The sequence below is a fragment of the Rhipicephalus microplus genome, chromosome 2, assembly GCF_043290135.1.
Source record: "Rhipicephalus microplus isolate Deutch F79 chromosome 2, USDA_Rmic, whole genome shotgun sequence".
Taxonomy (NCBI): domain Eukaryota; kingdom Metazoa; phylum Arthropoda; class Arachnida; order Ixodida; family Ixodidae; genus Rhipicephalus; species Rhipicephalus microplus.
The window spans coordinates 213,887,392-213,908,342 of NC_134701.1; the positions used below are offsets into that span (position 1 = coordinate 213,887,392).

General features: G+C 43.7%; 1 protein-coding gene across 3 annotated transcripts in view; it reads right to left on the minus strand.

Moving 5' to 3' along the window:
* LOC142787121 (uncharacterized) overlaps positions 1–15,533 on the minus strand; it is a 147,770-nt gene extending 132,237 nt beyond the window's left edge. For all 3 annotated transcript variants that reach the window (XR_012889249.1, XR_012889248.1, XM_075884733.1), the window contains exon 1: positions 15,414–15,533. The gene's annotated coding sequence lies outside the window, so the exon portion shown is untranslated. The remainder of the gene's footprint in view (positions 1–15,413) is intronic.
* Positions 15,534–20,951: the final 5,418 nt, after the last annotated feature.

Consider the following 20,951-nt stretch of genomic DNA (forward strand, 5'->3'; position numbering starts at 1 on the left):
AGCATTGCATGGTCAGCGCAGCGTGATAAGCGCTATGGTCCTTAAAATTACTTATGTATGCCTTTTCTAGTAAAATACACACATGTAGAATGTATACGTGTTGTTATGGTGCCCCAGGCATGCGCAATAATTGCTTTTAACTGACAATTGCACAAGCACGATCGCTCAACCTCGAGCAACATCGGTGGGCGCTGCGGTTGGGGTCGGCCATTTCAAGTACCCGATGCCATCAAAAGTGGACAAACAGACAAATGTACAGACAGACAGACAGACAGACAGACAGACAGACAGACAGACAGACAAACAGACAGAAGGACGGACGGACGGACAGACAGACCAAAATTTTTGCGTCGAAGGTCCCCAAGAAAGCCTATCGTACTTGAAAATTACGGGGAGGGGGTGGGGTTGAATCGCCTGACTCCGACTTCTCCGATGATGCTTGTGTTGTCGACGTAGAAGGAGAAGCAGCTTACTTTTCGAAGTTTTGAGTGATTGGTGCTATTATAATATCCACATAAGATTTGGCTGATAACGTTCTGTGCTTCGCTACAATGTGAAAACTTCATGATATCCTCTTTGCTCATATAGCTTTAAATACTTAATGCATATTTATTTTAAACAAACAGAAACAATTACAAAAGTGAACGTTCTCCTCGCTTTGAGTTTCAGCATCACAGCCTTGAACGAAATGCTCGTGTTCAGTTTGTGAGCGGAGACCGACAATACCGAGACGAACAATGTACCTTGTTATCTCCGCAAGAACAGCTGCACAAGTCTAATGGTTCATGATCCTTCCCTTTATTCTTTCCGCCCAATCTGCGCCGATTGTTGAGTTACGCCGAAGCGCACACACGCTTATCGGAACAGTGCTGGTAGAAACGAGCGCTGGCGTTCTGTCTTACGTAAATGCGTAGTGTGTGCGCGTTGCTATGGTGACAATGCCATAGAATAACGAAACGAAGACAGTCATCTAGGCGCGATGCAACTCAAGCTGAGGTAAATGTTGGGCGCTCCTCGTTACTGCCAGACTGCACCACCGCGAAATAAGCGCCGGCAGATTCCTTTGGCTTAACTAAAGCATGTTTGCAAATAAGCTGCAACCTAACGAGCTTCATATCATCCTCAGTGAAATATATTCCTTTCGACTAGACGAAGTCTATACAACCTCCTGTCGGTCATTCAATCTTTCTTTTCATCTCTCGACCGGTCACATGCATCGTTACCGCTGGTCAAGCAACAACCAATCAAAATACCCGTTGGAAAATCTCCAGTGACAGTTCTCTTGTTTGCATGAGTCACGTTTCAAAACGTGGCTACGCCTCCTCTCTGTATTGACGCTCGAAGGCATAGTCTGACACCTACATGTCACCTAAATGACACCTAAAAGCCGTTTTAGTAAGAGGCATCTTCTGCTCGTTTCTTCGTTACCTCAGCCTGCCCAGCATCGCACCTACACGTGCACATCAATATATATTAGGCGCACATAATGAATGTACAACCACTGCAAAACAATAATTGTCATGGCGATTTGCTTCTTGCTTATGCCGTGTTTGCTAGCCAAGATGTGCTACTTAGGCCTAAGAAAAGTCAGGTGTGCCCTGCTAGAACAAAACGAACATATTCTTTTTGAATATTTTTTGACCAATTAAGAGTATTTTATTACTTATTTTTTTGTAAAGAGCCTAGATGAATATATGACAACACCTGCTTCAGGAGGTTTAGTGAGGAAGTTACAGAAATCATCAAACGTGGCAGCTTGGGCAAGTTTGTTACTGGTCGTAATTGGCTGTAGTGCGCCGCACAATAACGAGGTCGTATCAGGGTTGGTCTTCTTGCAGATGTCTTTGCGCCACCCATCGCGAACCCATTGAAAACTTACAAATATCTTCTCTTTTTTAATGATTTTTGTGAACCAGTAACTGGGTGCAGCTTTTATTTTCCCGGGCTGCGAAGAATGTACGTGACATTTTGTAAAGCACCCCGTGACCTGGCACCTGCATTCGGCAACATTGGTGGTCTTGTGAGCTTGCTACGATGAAAAAAAAAATATAACCCGAATGAGTTAAATGGACAGTAAGACGTAATCATTATATGCAAAGAGAGTCTCATAATGCAAAAACCTACCAGCTTAAATTGCATTCTCAGGTGAGTAACATAGTTGTTACGCAGTCCATATTTCGGCAATTCAGTACACTCTATTTAGGCAAATGAAGGCAAAACCCGCGGACGGAAGACCTTTTTGAGCACCTAACAGCAAAACCCACCACAATTATCAGTCGATTCAGAAAATTTAGCAAGACAGCCTTACATTTAAGGGTAAAAAGCCTGAAAGAAGTCGCAACTGGACATTGCCCTTCAATTTTATTCGTTTTTTGTTTTTTTCTTCCTCACTTTCTTGCTTTTTAGTTCTTCCAGTACTTTCGTGTCTTGCGTCTTCCTTTTTATTTATTTTTATTTTTTCTCCCACATTTTATTTCTCTCTCTCTTTCAACTTGTCGCCTGCTTCCCCTAAATTTTTAAAATTTTCATAGGTGCCTTCGTTCGCCTGCGCTCCTAAAGCTCTTCGCAATTATAGGGAGTTTTAGAATACCGTTTGCAAGCGCTGCGGGCGTTGTGGGCGTAGCGGGTGCCATATGAGTTTTAGAATAGCGTTTGCCCTGCTGCAAACCACAACGCGCGATCGCAGCTGCACAGTAGCCTCGAAACCAGCTTTTGCGGGCTGCATGCGGGCCGCTATCGCCAGACGCTATTTCGGATTTACTGCGCGCGGGCCACGAACGTGAACACCGACTCGCGTTACAACGCATGCGCAGTGGCAGCAACCACACCGCAAGCACTCGTGGTGCGTTATTCTAAAACTTCCTATTATTACCATCAAACCGCTCGCATAAAAAATTGCAGCATATCCACAAGGTGAATGATGGAGAGTGGGGCGAAGCATCCGTCCGTTCATGCGTTCTTGCTTCCGTCCGTCCATGCGTCCATCTGTGTGACCGTCCATGCGTCCATCCGCCCGTCTGTGCGTGCATCTGTTCGTGCGTCCACACGTCCACCCATGCGTCCATCCCTGCGTTCGTCCATGCATCCGTCCCTGCGTCCGTTCATGCGTCCATCCGTCCGTGCAGCCATCCGTGCGTCCATTCATGCATCTGTCTGTGTGTCCGTTCGTACATCTAGTCAACATTCCAAGTACCACCATCTCGCATCTTTTCATCGTATATTCCGCATATAGAAGCACCGCCATCCAGCGGACATTCCAAGGACTAAACAGGAGGTGGCACACACACACTTTATTATGGCTTGCGCTTCGTGTCTACTTCCCACCTTTAACCACCTCGAGTTTATACTAGTTCACTGTATTCTGTGTTCACTGTACTAGTTCACTGTATATACTAGTTGACTGTATTCGTGGCACTGCGGCCCAACACTCGCTAAACCTTTCTAAAACCAAGGAGGTTACGACCAGAGAGTATAACGTAGCAACCCTTTCTTGTTAGATAGTGCTCAATGTAGATGCCAATGGCTGCTAATTACGAATGAGAGACAGGAGAATTCGGCTGTTAGTTAACGCGCATAATGCGAATTTATTATCGTTCAACGACGCACAGGAAAAGTCTCCCACTGGCACCACCTTGCAGGTCAAAGCGTAAGACATGTTACGCACTACTATGAGGGACGGTTCACCCCTAAAACCATGACCCTCCCTCCTTTTTTTTTTATTTCACGAGTGCTACTACAGATAGCTATGCTTCATGAGTCATCGCAAAAAAAAAAAAAAAAAACAAGAGCATACTTTCACAGTGTACGACAGCTTACGATCGCCGGCCCTCAAAATTGATGTGCACTTCGCAGAAGTTTTTTACCGCGCATTGCAGATTTTTTTCTCTTACCTGTATCTTTGGACGCAGTGTGCATATACTTTAAATGCGAAGCATTTCTTAGCGAACTTCGTCGAATTTGGCCGTATCTATCTACCTAGCCGCCTACGTCTTCTAGCTTTCTTGGCCGTTTCGATAATGAGATTCAGACCGAAATTGGTAAGGCAAAACATGGCCGTATGCCGAGAACACATGACTAGTATTAACATGAAAAACATGGCATGCATGCCATGAATCTCATGATTTATATGTCATGATCTTGCTGCTCTTGTGGTGGATTCGTTCACATGAAATATCGCAAAAATGGCATGGCATGACATGACTGCATGGCGAACTTTAGTGAGAGGCCTCATGTGGAAATCATGACATGTGTGTCATGTAAGAACATGAATGACTACATGCCACGCTCATGATGCGCTCGCGGCTGTTTCGCTAGCGTCACATATACCAAATTTGTTATTACGTGACGTGAATGCATGATGAAGGTATATGACTGGTGCAAACATGATAACTATCACATGCGAGTATGCAAGAACATAACTACAAGCCACGCTCATGATGCGTTCGCGGTCATTTTGCTAGCGTCACATTTACCAAGTTCAAATTACGCGACGTGAATGGACGACGAGCACAAAAGTAATGCCATGGGCAAACCTGATAATCATGACAAGAAAGTGATGTACGGCATAACTAATGCCCACACGTAACGTTGTGCTTATTTTAATGTGACGAATAAACCTTCATCATTCATGCTTTGCATATCATCGATTTTCTCTGTACGTGAAATCTACCAAATCTTTTTCCACTGTCACGACTGCAATGTACGTTTTCAAGAGGAGTTTTTGATTTTGAAAAGCTTGTATGCACGAAAGTAGAAATAAATAAAAACATCCTTGTTCTAAACATTTCTTGATCGGTAGCAAATCCAAAAATGCATGTATATACAAAATCACGAAACGCTTACCATGAGTGGGTGAAATAAAAACTTTTTTGTCGTATTTTCAAGACTATAAAACGCTCTTTCTTGTACTAAGGGCTGGAAAGAATTTAAACAGACGTGAGCTTTGCAAAATTCACGCATGCGTTCTCGTATAAATAAAAAAAAAAACTTTGTATACATCTCTCTCTGTCTCAAAGCACCGCATTTTAGTTTTTGAGACGCAGGCGCGTACGTGACTAAGCAGAGTGTCCCGCCATATTTCTCCCGCCCAAGCCACCGTATCCAAGTGCAAGCGAGGGTGGAAACACAGGAACATCCTTTCTCCATACTACAAGACACGCTATATTTCCGGTATGATTTTAGAAAAGTCAGCTAAATCTGCTTCGAGAAACGCCGTTGACATATCGTTTTTTAGGGGTGAAGCTCCTTATAGCAACACCCGTTCGTCCCTCATAGCCGTTGTAGTGTGTAACAAGTATAAAATTTTGACTTCTAAGGTGGTGCCGGCGAGAGATTTATTCTGTGCGTTGTTGAACAATAAAAAATAGTGCTCAATGTACATTCCAATGGCTGCTAATGGGGACTGAGAGACAGAAGCATTTGGCTTTTAGTGAACGTGTACGCTGCGATCCTCATTAGCAGCCATTGGCATGTACATTGAGCACTATCTGACAAGAAAGGGTTGCTACGTTATACTCGCTGGGTGTAACCTCCTTAGTTTTAGAAAGGTTTAGCGAGCGTTGAGTCACAGTGCCATGAATCCAATGAACTAGTATATACCATGAATGAACTCGAGGTGGCTAAAGGTGCGAAGTAGATACGAAGTGCAAGCCGTAAGAAAGTAAAAGCCGAATTCTCCTGTCTCTCATTTCCCATTTGGAGCCATTGGTATGTACATTGAGCACTATCTGACAGGAAAAGCTAGCTACGTTATACTCGCTGGGCGTAACCTCCTTGGTTCTAGAAAGGTTTAGCGAGCGTTGGGCCGCAGTGGCATGAATACAGTGAACTAGTATATACCATGAACTCGAGGTGGTCAAAGGTGGGAAGTAGACCTGAAGCGCAAGCCGTAAAAAAGTGTGCGTGTGCCACCTCTCGTTTAGTCCTTCGAATGTCCGCCGGATGGCGGTGCTTTTATATGGGGAATATATGATGAAAAGATGCGAGTTGGTGGTACTTGGAGTGTTGAATAGATGGACGAACGGACACACAGACACATGCATGTATGGACGCTCGAACTGACGCAGGGGTGGATGCATGGACGAACGCAGGGACAGATGCACGAACAACTGCACGCATGGACGGGTGGATTGATGCATGGACGGTCACACAGACGGACGCATGGACGGACAGAACACAAGAACGAATGGACGGACGAATGCTTCGCCCCACTCTCCATCATCCACTCCGTGGATATGCTGCCGATTTTCGTTTTGCGTTAGAAAGTGAAAGAACAAGGCTGATGAAGGAGTGTCCTCTTTGCTCTGTGAATACTCTATAGTCAAGTAGATTATTGGCAGATACTGTCCGCAATATACGAGTACGAGACCTGTACTACAACTATGTGACACTCAATTTAAACACTAGCTCAATTCACTACCGGCAAACGCTGACTAAAAGAAGTGACAGAAATATGAGAAAAATACAAAAAACACGAGCAATGCCACAAGGTGTCACAAAATATGATGAAACTAATACTTAAAATTTAAATGTTCATTTTGTACGCTTGAAGTACATAACGCGTGCAGAAACTGACAAATGCTTGTTACATTAACATGATCATGAAGTATTGTAGATTTACAGATGTCACTGTCAGAATGTTGCTTTTGCGCCCCTAGTAGAACGCAGGCAGAAGAATATCTAGCGGCAAGGGAAATAAGATATAGGCAATTTTTTTCATGGTGCTGCGAAGCCTCAAAGATATTGCAGTTGGTGAGGACCAAGTCGCGCAAAAAACTACATTGAGGGGAAAAATTGGCGCAGCCGGCAATCGGTTCTGAAAGACGGGGCAAAGCAGAGCTAGTGGACAACTCAGTGCTTTCAGCTTAGCTAGACTTTTACCTTCTCACCCTTATCGTTCCCACTGCTTGTTATGCTAATGTACACAATGTTATGCTTGCTCCCCTTTTTTTCCTATCGTTCTTAGCATATGTTTGTTTTCATATTTTTCTCTATTTTTATGTTTTGTCTATGTCTTTCTCTCTCTCCGTAGTCGTTCTCCAGCTTTCATTTTTTTTCTTCAGTCTTCCCTTCCTATCTATTTCTTCTTACCTTCTTTTCTGTCGCTGCACTCGCCTTCTTTTTCCTCTCTTTTTCAACCGCTCTCACTCTTCCTTCCCTTTCTCATCGTCTTGTTATACTAACCTATGCTTTGCTATGCTTGGGAAGTGCACCCGAAGACAACCGAGTGGTGACGACACTCGTCTTCGCGTCGTGGGTACACGCTCGTTCGGATTTCGCCTCACAAAGAATTTCTTTCTTTCTCTATTTCTGTACTCCCTTATCATTCTCTCTCTGTGTGCACTCTTCGTCTCACCAAAAAGAGTCATTGCACCCAACCCTGAATGAGTGGACACATGTGCCTTATAGGAGCGGAACAGAAGAGGGAGACGATGAAGAAGAGGACAAAGAGGGTGCGTGCCGGTTCATCATAATTATCATTTATCGTTGTTGGCGGCACTCTTTTATTTGTATAGTGCTGCATATAGCTGTCATGTGTTTATATAGTATATAATGAGATAGTTCTGACTCAAGAAAACTTCGCGAATATCGGCACAACATTTACTAATATTTTCTTTTTTTTTCCACAATAAACCCTGCACACCCGTTTCAGTCAGCATCCACACTATCATTTTGTTTTCATGTTCGTGAAATTCTGGGATTTATGGTTTTCATTGAAGCGTGTTATAAGAAAGTTATGTACGAAACATTAAAGCATTTCAAGTTTAAGAAAAGAAGTTGCGTGTACCGCGTTAGCAGAGGCGTCCATCTCACTTAGTGCCAACGACAGTACCCATTGAAGGCTCTAGCAACGGATCAGCATGCCTTAGTGACAAATACAAAATGAAAAAACAAGTAACGAGGGTCGTTTTACAAAAGCAGCATGCATTCTCGCGTTTCTTGCAGTTACGTCAAATGGCACGCTAGTTCTTAGAGATAAAAACCGTAGTGCTATGCTTGCGCATTCTGTGACTGCTTTATATATTTACTAGTTGTTAAGGCCTTTTCCTGAATATCTCAGCATTTTCTTTCTTTTCTAGATATCTCTTTTTTATTTTTCTGCAGTAAATACCGCTATAAATGACCTACTCGATCATCAGCGTGCGGGGGTGGTTGACGTATATCAGTGGAAAAAAAGTGTTTCTCCGAAAATGCAGGGCTTGTTGCGAGAATTCTTTCCCGTCTAAATTGATGGATGAATATAAAGTGCAGCGTAAGATGCGGTGAAACCATAACACTAATACAAAGATTTTGCAGGGAGTCGTCGCTTGATTTCACGCCCACCGGATATCCTTGTTAGGGGCTTCCTTAGAGTGACGGAACAGCAAAATTTCGTGAGATGACGGTGGCCGGGCGGAGTCACGAAAGACGCCTACAAGATCTGACGTCAACCTCAACCCAAAAACTTGGTCGAATGCATAATCTTAAGGAACACGACTAGTCTTCTCTCTCTCTCTCTCTCTCTCTCTCTCTCTCTCTATATATATATATATATATATATATATATATATATATATATATATATATATATATATATATATATATGCCAATGAATGTCACATTTTCCTTACTTGCCTCCATGAATGATATGTTCATGTCTCTTTTTGGATGCACTTGGTCTTATATGATTGCATGCTGGTACAAAGAAAATAGGCCTTTCAGTGCTGGATGTGAGCCCGTTTTACCCAGCAGCGGAGAGACGACTGCCTCAACTAGACATGAACATTACGTTTTTCATAGGGCAGGGGTTTCAAAGACGCCCCTGCCCCCACCCCTCGAACTTGTGATGTTGCAGAAATTGACCGCAACAACTAATATATAAATACTATAGACTAATTTTAAATAAATCCCGACTGACGGTATTGATTTCTCTAACGTGCCATACTTGTTCGCCGCGGTGGAGCAGTAGTTAAGATACTCAGCTGCTAGCTCGAAGGTCGTGGGATCGATCCCGGCCGTGGAGGCCACAATTCGATGAAACCGAAATGCCAGAGGCCCGCGTGCTACGAGATGTCAGTGCACGTCAAAGAGAACCACATAGTAGAAATGTCCACATCCCTAGGTTATGTCATCTCGCATAATCATATCCTGGTTTTGGAACGTAAAACATCAAATAATATTGCTTTCCTTCATAACCCGCTATACTTGAGGAAAGGGCTTGAGAGAAAAAAACTGTTGAGGTAAAACTTATGTATGCAAAGTTACCTAGATACGTCCGCATGTTTTTAGGAAGTGGTGAAGTAAAATTTATGTATGCAAAGTTACTCAGATGCATCATCATGTTTACATCTCAGTGGGCTTGCAAACGGGCAGTAAGAACGAATTGAGTGCTCACGGAGCACAAGAAAAAAAAGCATACATAATAAAACAAACCTCCACCCCACCAAGCTTATTTTTTCTGCGTACATAACATATATAAAGGGAATATGAACGGAACTGACACGGCCACATATAGAAAAAAAGTCAACCAGCTCCACGTTCCTCGCACCTTTGTCAGGCCAGCGCATTTATATGTTATGCAAGGGTCCCAAATACGTTGCCGCACTACTCCTTATTATAAACACTCTTTGTTAAGCTTTGGGGTGGTAGAACAGGCACCATCTTTCATAACGACAGAGTATTCCTTGAAAGTGGTGTGAATATGATAACGCGCATGCCACTTACTGGAGAATAACTACCGGCTTCCTCATCTTCAGCGGGAGCTGTGCATGTAGTGGGATTCACCTGATTTATGTGGCCCATACGCTTTAATGATGATGATAGTCCTTTGATACGTCGCACATATTTATGCGGCGCATGCAGCTTTGTTGGGATACTCTCACCTATTTTTTTTTTTTTTGATTAGACAAGCGGCGAGTAGTGGGGCTTACCCAATGACTGTGGCGCATACGCACTTATGATTACCACATGCGGTTGCCACGGATCTCGCGCATCAAAGGCTCGATCCAGAACAACTCCGCCGTAAAAACCCGGCAATATACCTGTAATTGTAGACTATTGATGAGGTTCACCAAAATGAGAGTTTACTTCCAGCAAGTACCGCTGATGCACCCACCAAACAACTATTGGGAGAAAAAGAAAAACGAAGCAGGACCGAGAAGGCAAGAAAGTTATAAGGTTAGAAGGAACAATAGGCGCTGTTCCTGAAGTAAAATAGAACGCATCAGTCAGACGGGCGAAAAGTAAAGTAGTCGCTTAAGGTTCGCGGGCATTCAACTGGAAGAAAGAAATTGTAGAGACCTGTGTGCTTGAATAAAATCTCGCGACCCTTGCTCCTCAGACTAGCCAAGTAAACAAATCAAGGCCCTATTCTGTGGTTCACTTGTGGATAGTTGAAGTTTGAGCATCTGCGCCTCAGCTCACATGTAAAGGTAAAAGCAGCTCCCCACGCTGGGAATCGTATGAATCATGCAAGTAACTACGAGACAATGCCTGACTGAAAAAAATAAACAAAAGGTTATAACCCGAAGATAAGGCTGAAAAAAGAATTGGCGGATCCCACGTACAGTGAGGATCGATGATATGCGAAGCACGAATGAGAAATGTTGTTATGCGACTTTAAAATCAGCATAACCTTACAAGGTGGAGGTAAATGATGCCATACACAACTTACGTGTCATGATTATCATGCTTGTATGTGTCGTTTACCTTGGTCTTCTATTCACGTCACGTGATACCAAATTTAGTATATGTGAAGCTAGCAAAACGGCCGTGAGCACGCTATGAGTGTAGTATGTTGTCATGTTCTTACATGACACGCGTGTGAGGATTATCATTTTTGCACCAGTCATATAATTCGTCATCCATTGACGTCACGTGACACCAAAGTTGGTATATGCGGAGCTAGCAAAACGGCCGCGAGCGTATCATGAAGGGCCCAATATACCCCAATGTAGCGTTGACGCGCACGCACGCTGGGAACAGCGACGCTGTATATATGTATACGTTAGCAAAACGCGAGCACTCATAGTCTGACGCGAGGAGCGACCAGCGCAGCCGTCGCAGAATGCGACATGCCGCATTTCGCGCTGATGCGTTACCAAGACAACACCACGACTCTCATTTCGTGACGGAGGGACGCCGGACGCGCTGAAATGCGCATGCGTCCAATAGCTTCTGTCTATCTATCTATCGTCTATCTATCTTCGCCGAAGAAATGCTTCGCATTTAAAAAAAAGCGAATTGGGCGAGCAGCACAGCTTCTTTACAAGAGAACGTCGGTTCACTATCTGATGCTTAATTGGCGAGACCCTCTACACTCCCATGAAGCGCTAAGATATAAAGACATGCGAATACTGCAGTCGTCTCCCCACTAGAGGTTCGTGTATCGCGAGAATAACGCAGAGATAATATGGAGCGAGCGTCATGGAAACATCTGACGTTATCTAAATTTTTTTTTTCTGTTGATGCCTGGCGGTTTTTTGTTATTCGTGTGACATTTCCATTTGCTACTGCCGCATTCATTGTTTCACCCTTGCGGTAAAACTGTGACTATTTCTTGCAGTTTGCCGTCAGTAGTAGTAACGTAGATAGATCGATAACATTTTTTTTAGTGATTATCCTTTTATCGCCAAAAGAGGGAATGTTCACCACACTTGCCACTTTATGTGTAGGGTGTTGTTAAAACTTGAATAGAAAATGAATGATCGTACGTACTCAAATATGACCGCTGTATTCAAAGGCCACAAAACGACTCGAGTTATAGACCATTCATTTAACGTTGAAAGTAAAAAAAAGTCGCTTGGAAGGTGTGCACAGCTTCTTTAAAAAGTCGTGCACGGGCTCACGTCTTCGGACGACTTATGATGCTTTCAAGTCGTAACATCATTATACACAGTGTCGAACGCTGACAAATTGTAAGTCATTTCAGCCATGCACGATCGACCACGAGGGATCTCTCGTTTCAACAATTCAATATTGGGAAATTTGACATTGTGGAGGGTGGAACATCGCCTTGCTGTAGGCGTAGCAAAGTAACATATAGTTACATTTTCATTCGTTTCTTCAGCAGCCTGTTGTTTCTTGACATCGAAATTATTTTATGATCACATCATCCAGCCTACATACGCCACTAATACCCCAAGGGCACGCGAGCACACACACACATAAAGAAAGAAAGATAAAGCAAAAAAGAAAGAAATAAAATAGCTGGTAATCTTGTCGGCTTTGCCGCAATATTGAACATACAGCATTGCGAAGCACCAATAAAGAGTGTTTGAAATAAAATAAAGGAAAAAAAAGCAATATTTAGTAGCCGGGATAAGACTCGAAATATGCATTATTGCAAAGTACAATTTGTATTCCTTGAATGCAGTGCACAAAGAGTATTAGTCTACTCCCTATACACAAAGAACTAACGGCTGGTTGCTTCAATTTCTTGCCTGGAATTCAATAAGTTCCATTTGTCGCGTAAACAACGTGTAGCATGCCATTATCGTAAAGCAAAGAATATAACGACGACGTGTTTCTTCTTGCCAGGCCCACGAAACACAGTGAATAACTAAAAGCAAAACCATTTGCAAAGCTTTAGATATTCACGGCTGAGGCGTCCCTCCATTATTGGTTTCCGGCGGAAAATCTTTCTGCACCTTTTTCTCCGAATCTGAAGCGGATTCGCCCATTCACGCCAGCGCTTTTCGTTATTACCGCAGGACCGACCCACAACTTGCTCAGCTCTGGGCGCGTCTGGGGCCTTCCGATGTAGATTTGCGAAATTGAAGGCTAACGTGTGCGCTCGTGTGAAGAGTCTGTACTTTGCTATTTGTTAGGTTTCTTTATATATATTTATAAGCTTAGTATAGCGCGCCAAATGTGTGTACAAGGAAGCAGGAAAACGAAATAAGCTTGCGATTCCTCCCCTTTTAAGCTTGCCATGAAAATGACGTTCAATTTTTCAAGCATTAGAACGTTGCAATGAATGAAATGCTAGAAACGCATTCTTTTACGCATCTGTAACACCTCGCACTGATCACCCTATGTTAGCTTTATCGAACTTGAATGAAAATAGATACACCGCCGTACGCTACAATGCCTCAAGAGACTTGAAAACCTAACGGACAGGATAAAATGCGTGAGAAGTCACGAATGAGAACAAGGTCACATGGACTAACCGAAGGTGTCCTGAAACTGTTTTTCAAGTAACCATAAAATGAATTCACTGGAAGAGCTTATTGCCTCATGAATTCCACGCCGCAAAACTTTTAAAATCCACCCAGTACTAGCGGAGTTACAAAGATTGGTCACACGTTGCAATCGCATTCTCTCTTCTCTCGTCCCGACGAAAGCGCTGGAAGTTAAGCAGGGAGGGATGGCAGGGCCACAGAGGAACGTCACGCGCGCCCCGTGATTGGGCACTTTTTTTTTTTCTCCGAATGTGCGGCCTTTACAGTGCGATCACGCGCGGACGAGTAGCGGCCTCCTGCGGCGATCTCTGTAACGAGGAAGCGTGCCATGCTCAAATCAGCGAACGGCTGTTAGATGGGCTTGCTACGAGTGATTTTTGGGCATATTGCGTGATTTGTCGTGAGAAGAGAAGGCAATTTTCAGCTGAATGTGATAACTTATTGTGAATTCCAGGCTGCGTGCTGCGCTCTAATATTTCGCTCGCGTGTTGTCGGGAGCCTCTACTACCGATCGGCAGCGTTTTCTGACCATGCTCAAAAAGTGTTGCAGGGCCCCTTTAAAGACGCAAAGATGGACCTTGAAAATCTGAAAGTCGGCCTCGGTGGAACAGTGGCTACGGTGTTCAACCTCTTGCATAAAGGTCGCGGGTTTGGTCCCGGCTGATGTGGTCGCACTTCAAGGGAGGTGAAAACTGCTGCCAGTTCCGAACATGATTTACAAAAGGCATAGCCAGAAATTTTGCTAGGGTGTAAGTGGGGGTGGATTTGCAGAAAACGCCCTTTGTCAAAATTCATTTTGTTTATTTTCCATAAAACACCAGAGGTAGTAGTGCACTGTCCGATGTCGATGCGAACACAACATGGTCAAACTTTATGGAGCCTTGCGCAACGGCGTCTCTCATAATCATACCGTCGTTCTAGAACGTAAAACTCAAGAATACGTATCATTAGTACTATTATTATTATCACAATTTGAAGGTGATGGAGTATAGAAGGCTACGGAGAGGCCTTGAAGTCCCATTCATGAAGCCCGCTTTACCAAACGTCCGCAGCGCATCCCCGCTAAGCACCAGCTGAACATGCAGCTATTTCCGGCGCGTGATTTCCAAACCCCGCTGCACATCAAGGCAAAGTCGAAATACTTCCGCAGTCTTTTGCGCCATGAAAGTTCGCAAGGCTCATTTCGTGGGTTTTGTCGGAAAGCTATAGACAGTGAGCAGCTGTTGTTTACCCATATGCGAATCGCGCTCGCTGTTGAAAAAGACCGGGTGCCACTTTTCATCTGTATACGTACACTCACTCCATTCTTGACGCACAATTGATGCATGGTATTTGCATGCGAAGCTTTTTGCTGTGTTCTCTGTTTGTGTTTATACTGTATGCGTCAGCTTATAACGTGGGTAAACTTCACTTTTCGGCTGATAACGCTCAGAACATAACATATACGCCGAAGGTATATCATACCATGTTTTTTTAGGCAGTGTCTTTTATATAGTGAAGTGTAATTTTTGTTGTTTCTGTTCGATTTGACTGTGAAACAATATGTCATACTGTGAGCGCACACTGCATGCTGGTTATCTTGTGCACATCGGGATAACAAACGTGCACAATCATATTGCCGCGCATAGACTGCATGTGGTTTCCTGTTTTTCAACGTGAAGTTTGGCGTAACACGCACCACATAGCATTGCCAAAAAATAGCTATAAAATCAGCTCTTCAAATTTTTCAGTACCGCCCACACTCCATACGCATGCGCAGAGCATAGCTACTCGATTCTTCAATTGATCGGGAAACCAAGCTAGAAAAAAAGGCTGATTGCCCCACGTTACATCTCATTAGCCTAATATTTGATTTCCTGATAAAATGAGGTAAAAGATGCATAAGTTGCCGCCAGGTCAGATCGAACACGACGCTGCAGGTACCGATTGTTTCTGTTTACGACACGTACATCAGCCCTTTTTGGACTTAAAAACGCCACTCAAAGAATTCTGGCAAATATTGCCCACGCCTACCACCGACAAGCGACGCTTTCAACACTTCGTTATATACGGCGATATATTTACGGTGGGACATCAAATGTGCAGAGAGCAGACGTAAGTTGTGTGGCAACGAACATATACGGCATATTTGTTTGAACGTGTGCGTCGCCGTATGTCACTTTCAGGTCGTAGGTCTCGGGACAAGGCACAAGTGTGAATGAGGTTTAAGAGAAATTTCAATTATACCCAGAGAGAAGTAGACTTCTTACTTACCGTTGACTTCCAGGGCAGTTAGAATGCACTACAGTCTTTGGCAGCACATCTATGCTGTTTAAACGCAGTACTCAAACGGCTAGTGACCTTACTGAGGCTGCACATATCAGGAAACTTCTGAAAGCATTTGTCAGACAGGACTCAGCGGCTGTGGCCGATAATAATATCGGACCTAGGAATAGAAAGAAAGATACGCAATGGGTGCGCTAAGATTGTGCTTCCTGCAAGTGACTGCATATCTTTTGCGCATGCACAGTATAACAACTTTTCATTTGTAGATATTTGTGATTTTTTCGCGATGAAGAGCTGAGTTGAAAATCGGCGCCTGTTCTTGGGAGTGCCTTCCCACGTGCGTGCGTGTAATGTTTTTTGCGCTGTTTTTCAGATGACACACACACATACAGAGAAAGAGAGGAGCTATGGTGTGTTTGCACACTAGAACGCCAGCTATGCTGACAAATGTAGCACATAGCGTTACCTATATGGCATTTGCACGAAAAGCATCCGATCAAAAAAAAAAAAAAACATACCTTCGTTCATACTGTAACTGCGGTCGTGACAGCATGCTTAAGGGAGGCTCATTTCAACCTTTCAAGAAACGTCTGCACCTAAGTACCCCTCAATACGACCAGCATATAGTTTCAAATTGGAGCTGAGAAAAGAGGGAGTAAACGCACCATTCCAGGGACTCTATGGTACTGCCTGACATTTTCTGCTGAGTGGCCCGCACTTTCGGATTCGGGTCATATCAGCACAAATCGACCAAAACGTTCGCCACTGCTTCAGACCGCACTCGTAAGAGCCGCCGATTCGCGCTTATGTGAGAGGACGTGGTGCCGCGAATGTAGCTAGGGCCTCGTGCAGGCAACAGAACCACGTGTAGTTTAGTGCCAGCTTTATGCTCTCTCGCTTAAACTGGTATGTAAATAAATGGGATGCTCGCCCAACAGAACATAACGCCCGGAATGCTTCCGGTACATGTATGTGGCAGTGGTATACAGTACTCAGATGACGAGGTAAAAACGGTGCTGGGGTTTCTCGAGCAGCTTTATGTAGAAGAGCGCAGCTGTACGAGACGTGCTGAAGAAAAAAAAAACTGTTGGGAAGTGAATCTCATAGTTTTAATTTAGGCGTTGTGATTTGATAGCTTATTATCTTAATATTAAAGATACAGGGCGTTACCAATCGGAAGTCAAGTGGCCGTCGGTGAAGATTAATGTGAATACTATCGGGGGTGTTACGACACACAATCAAGATATGGTTAGGAACGCTGTAGGCGAATGTTCCAGAAATTCTACCATCTGATGCTTTAACGCGCAGTGAAGTCGCACACTACACGTTCCTGTAGCATTTCACCCGTAAGATTGTTTTGGAACTCCCGATCAGCTACATATAATACACATGACACTAAAGACGCCACGCATCTTCACCCTGAGACAAAAACGTGGCTTATCGAAAAGGCGGGCTTGTGCGCGCTTCTTCATTGAAAGTGTACTGAAAGACGGCAAAAAAAAAAAGAAGGCGAAGAAACTTCAGCAAAGATATTCCGACTTACAGTCACCCGCGTCCCCCCCTCCCGCCCCCCTTTTCTTTGCCTCAACAATCCTTGATGTGGCTGCTGCCTCTCGTTGTGCCCAGCTTCCGGGAAGGCCCTTGTTCTGTAATCTGCTTCTGGAAGCGCGCCACATCATAAGACGCAATGTCTCGCTTCGTGCTTTTTCCGTGTTTGGCTAAAAAAAAAAAAAAAAAAACTCAGTTTCGAGACGAGAATGAAGCGTTCGTCTTTTCACGACGAACTTAACTTCAACTCCGCACAAAAGGCCTACCGATCATACTTCACGATCGTTGCCGAACGCAAAAAAGAAATAATCTTACTTTGTAACCTCGATGGCAACGCCATTCGAAAAAAATATATATATATCTGCCAAATCTGATTTTACTGATTTTTCACCACGTTAGAGGTAGTAGTATATATGGCTTAGCCCCCTTTGTCTGTATCCGGATGTAACATGAAGCAGGCGACAATGCCTGTTGTATTTATTGTGGTTGTCCAATGGTATTCAGGGTATTACTCTGAGAACCCACGCGTAATTACACGGCGCCAGCAATAACCCGTGAATGGCTTTTTATTAACCATGCTACAGCAACGATTGTTTTTTTTTTGTGTCCAATAACGCCCTTTAACCGAGATATCAGATCACTTCAAGGCATGCAGATGACCTAAACAGGAGTTACCAGTAGTGCTAACGAAATGAAAAGTATCTTTTTTTTTATCAGTATAACGACTGCTGTAATCAGTGTTTTTTACCATAACCGCGTGATATCACTGTAAATCTGGTTGATAAAAGTAATGTTGGCTTTTTTCTAAGTATTGGAGTCAATATCGCACCGATATGGCAAACTGTAGACGCTGGAAAGGAAAGTATATGCAGGACGAGCCCCATATTTTTAACGTAAGGCGGTGCCTTTCTATATACATTACGGAGCGACAGAAGGACAAACCGCATGTTTTTTTTTTAACGTGAGGTGGCGCCTTTCTAGATACATTACGGAGTGATGCGTAGATGCAAGGGATCCCATGCACGCGCAGACCTTTGCTGTATTTTTCCATGGGCGCGCTACGCCGACGAGCGGCAACTGGTCCGGCACCCTGAATTCTTTTGTGAGCACCTGTACGTAGCCTTTCATGAGAGCCATTTCCGCCTATACTAAATATTTCTCACAAAATTAAATTGAAAACACTCTACAGAGGCACATTTCATAGAGTAAATATTAGGTTCTAGTCATTTAATCTACAACGCATTTCTGAGTGCTGTTACATGTAGTGCAGAGAAACTTGTTCGTGATGTTTAGTGACTGAGAAAAGATAGCGTGTCGGAATATATTTCTCTGCATTATTTAAATTGTATCTCCTGTAGAATAACTGAGAATATAAGACGTTTACACCATTAAAATTAATGTTGAAATGTGGCAAGTACTAAAAATTATTATGGCAATCAATAACATTCAGCTCGAAATCACTGGTACGCCAGAATCTCAGCTTGCCCTTATTTGGTTTTGACCTAATTTGCTCACGTATGCTTAGCTCATTGAGTATCACTTTGTTACGCTATGCATAATTAGTTCTGGCTTTCCTTAACATGGATTAACTAGGTATCATTTGGCTTGACATGGCGGCGCCATCATGATGATGATATTTTTTTTTGCTTACATTGCAAACCGGACAAATTGTGCTCAGATTTGGGTGCACGTTAAAGAACCCCAGGTGGTCTAAATTTCCGGAGCCCTCCACTACGGCGTCTCTCATAATCATATAGTGGTTTTGGGACGTTAAACCCCACATATCAATCAATCAAACCGGACAAACAACGGGCATAACAGCACTCCTGTAAAAAGTACCTCTACATGCAGCTTTCCGCTCGGTATGGTGGTCTCTTCAGCGCCAAACGGCGAATGTCTAGATTTTCTCTTGATGTCATGAGATAAGCTCTTTGTGTCATGCGTGTATTTTTTTGCGATGGTTTTCTTTATGCGTATTTTGACGTATTACAGTGCAGCATAACAATTGCATCTATATAACAAAAGGGCTGGGGTGCGAAGAATTAGGGAACAGCTGAGGTAGTGGCGTTCTCCTCCTTCTTTCCTTTTTCCTCTCCCGCACTTCTCTCTACCATCACCTTGGTGCACCATACTATAGTCGAGTACAACTTTAGAAGACAGGAGAGGCTCCACCTAGATGACCGAAGCGCAGCAACCAATTCGCTTTACGACTAAAGAAATAGTCCCGGACTGCTTCTAAAACTCGTGCTTGTCGGCATAAATACGACTTGTGTATCGTGTCGAGCGCTTAACTAAAACTGTGATGATCGAAATGCTACAGCACATGCCGGATCGCACATGCCGGATCGCACATGCCGATAAGCAACGTCCCTCACACATCATGCTAGATTTGAGAAGTGGCATAACAACACATGTCAATGCTAGCATATCTGAATTTAAACAATACTGTTCTCTGATTATCGTTGGCGAGCTCGAAATTCTCATTCGGGCCGCTAGACGCTCAGCTATCTTATCACACTGCTGCCAATGAGCAGTCGTTTGCGCGCTGAGCGGAAAGCAACGAAGGTAGCATGTTCTTCGTCGGCAGGGTCACCAGCCTTCCGTCTCATGACGCCACCTGAAGTACGCGTCTATTGGTAGATGCTCGTGTGCATCCGCCTTTGAGGGGAAAATACCGCTGCCTTATAACGTTGTATCACACAATACACGTGCGTATGCAGTGTTTTACCATCTTATTTTCTCTGTCGTCCCACTTTCATGACGACACGTCTTCGTCACTTGCCTTTCCAATGCCACACATGGTTGAGCGATGGTAGGAGGTGCTTGGCATACTTACGCTTTCCATGCCCCATATCCGCTGAGTTTTCTGTTTGCGCCACATGGACATACATCTAGAATATGGAATGACGCTATAAAAACAAAATTACGGGGCTCAGAAGAATGGAAATGCTGTTCTGACTGTGAGCCGATGGGTAAGTCGGCATCAGCAAATTTGGAAGGAGAGTCGAAAGCAAGTTGAAGAGAACACAAGTGAAAAAACGCTTGGTTCGAAAGAAGAACCTGTTGGTGTTCTGGAGTAGGCAGCCACACTATTACGTCGGCCTGCGACAATTGCATGACATTTTGTTGCTGCACCGAGAGCAACACACGCAAGGAAGACTCGAACACGGCGACATGGGCAGCCCGTGTCGTCGTTTTCGTATCTGTTTCGTGTGTTCTTTTGGCTAGCGGCAAACTGTACTACAACAGGCGATACCAACAAAACCAAGAAGTACCCCCGCGACGACAGTTCAGCACTTTTAAATGAAACCTTAGAAACAGCATCTTTTAATTTATCGCCTAATTAAGCAGTATGCACGGTGCCGTTCAAAACGTTTCGTTAACCATAAACACAAAGATGTTGCTCTTGACGAAATGGTTCACTTTCACTATGCGCTCCTTTCATTTCTTAGCGAAAAAGCCATACGTTTTAAAGCAAGAATATTAGAGAGAAATTAGTTAAATAAAAGTTAATCTATGAAGATTGAGTACATTTTTAGCTCACATTATTTGTCCATTTGGTCTACTTGGCGGTAAGAGCAAGCTTCGAATCGAGGAGTAGAAACTTCGCAGTCGTTACCACAACTAGAATTCACTCCTGCACAAAAAAAGAAAAAGAATAAAGACAAGCATTGCTGTTTATAGAGGCGTGAATCGTAGGTTCTTCCGGCATGAACCAACTTCCGGTGCGGTAGTCGAAGAAGAACGTATGTTTTCACGTTCATTTTCTTACGCGACCTTCCTTGCTGCTCGTACTTTTTTAATCATTCGCCCCAAGCTCTGCTCACCACCTTGCTTTTACTTCTTCTGTCTCAATTTCTCAGCACCACGAGGTTGTAATATGTAGTAAGGATCGGAGAAAGAAAAAAAAAACAGAACAAGTAGTGAAACACGCCAAGAAATGAAAAAAAAAACGCTGATATTCGGGATCATTTGTTA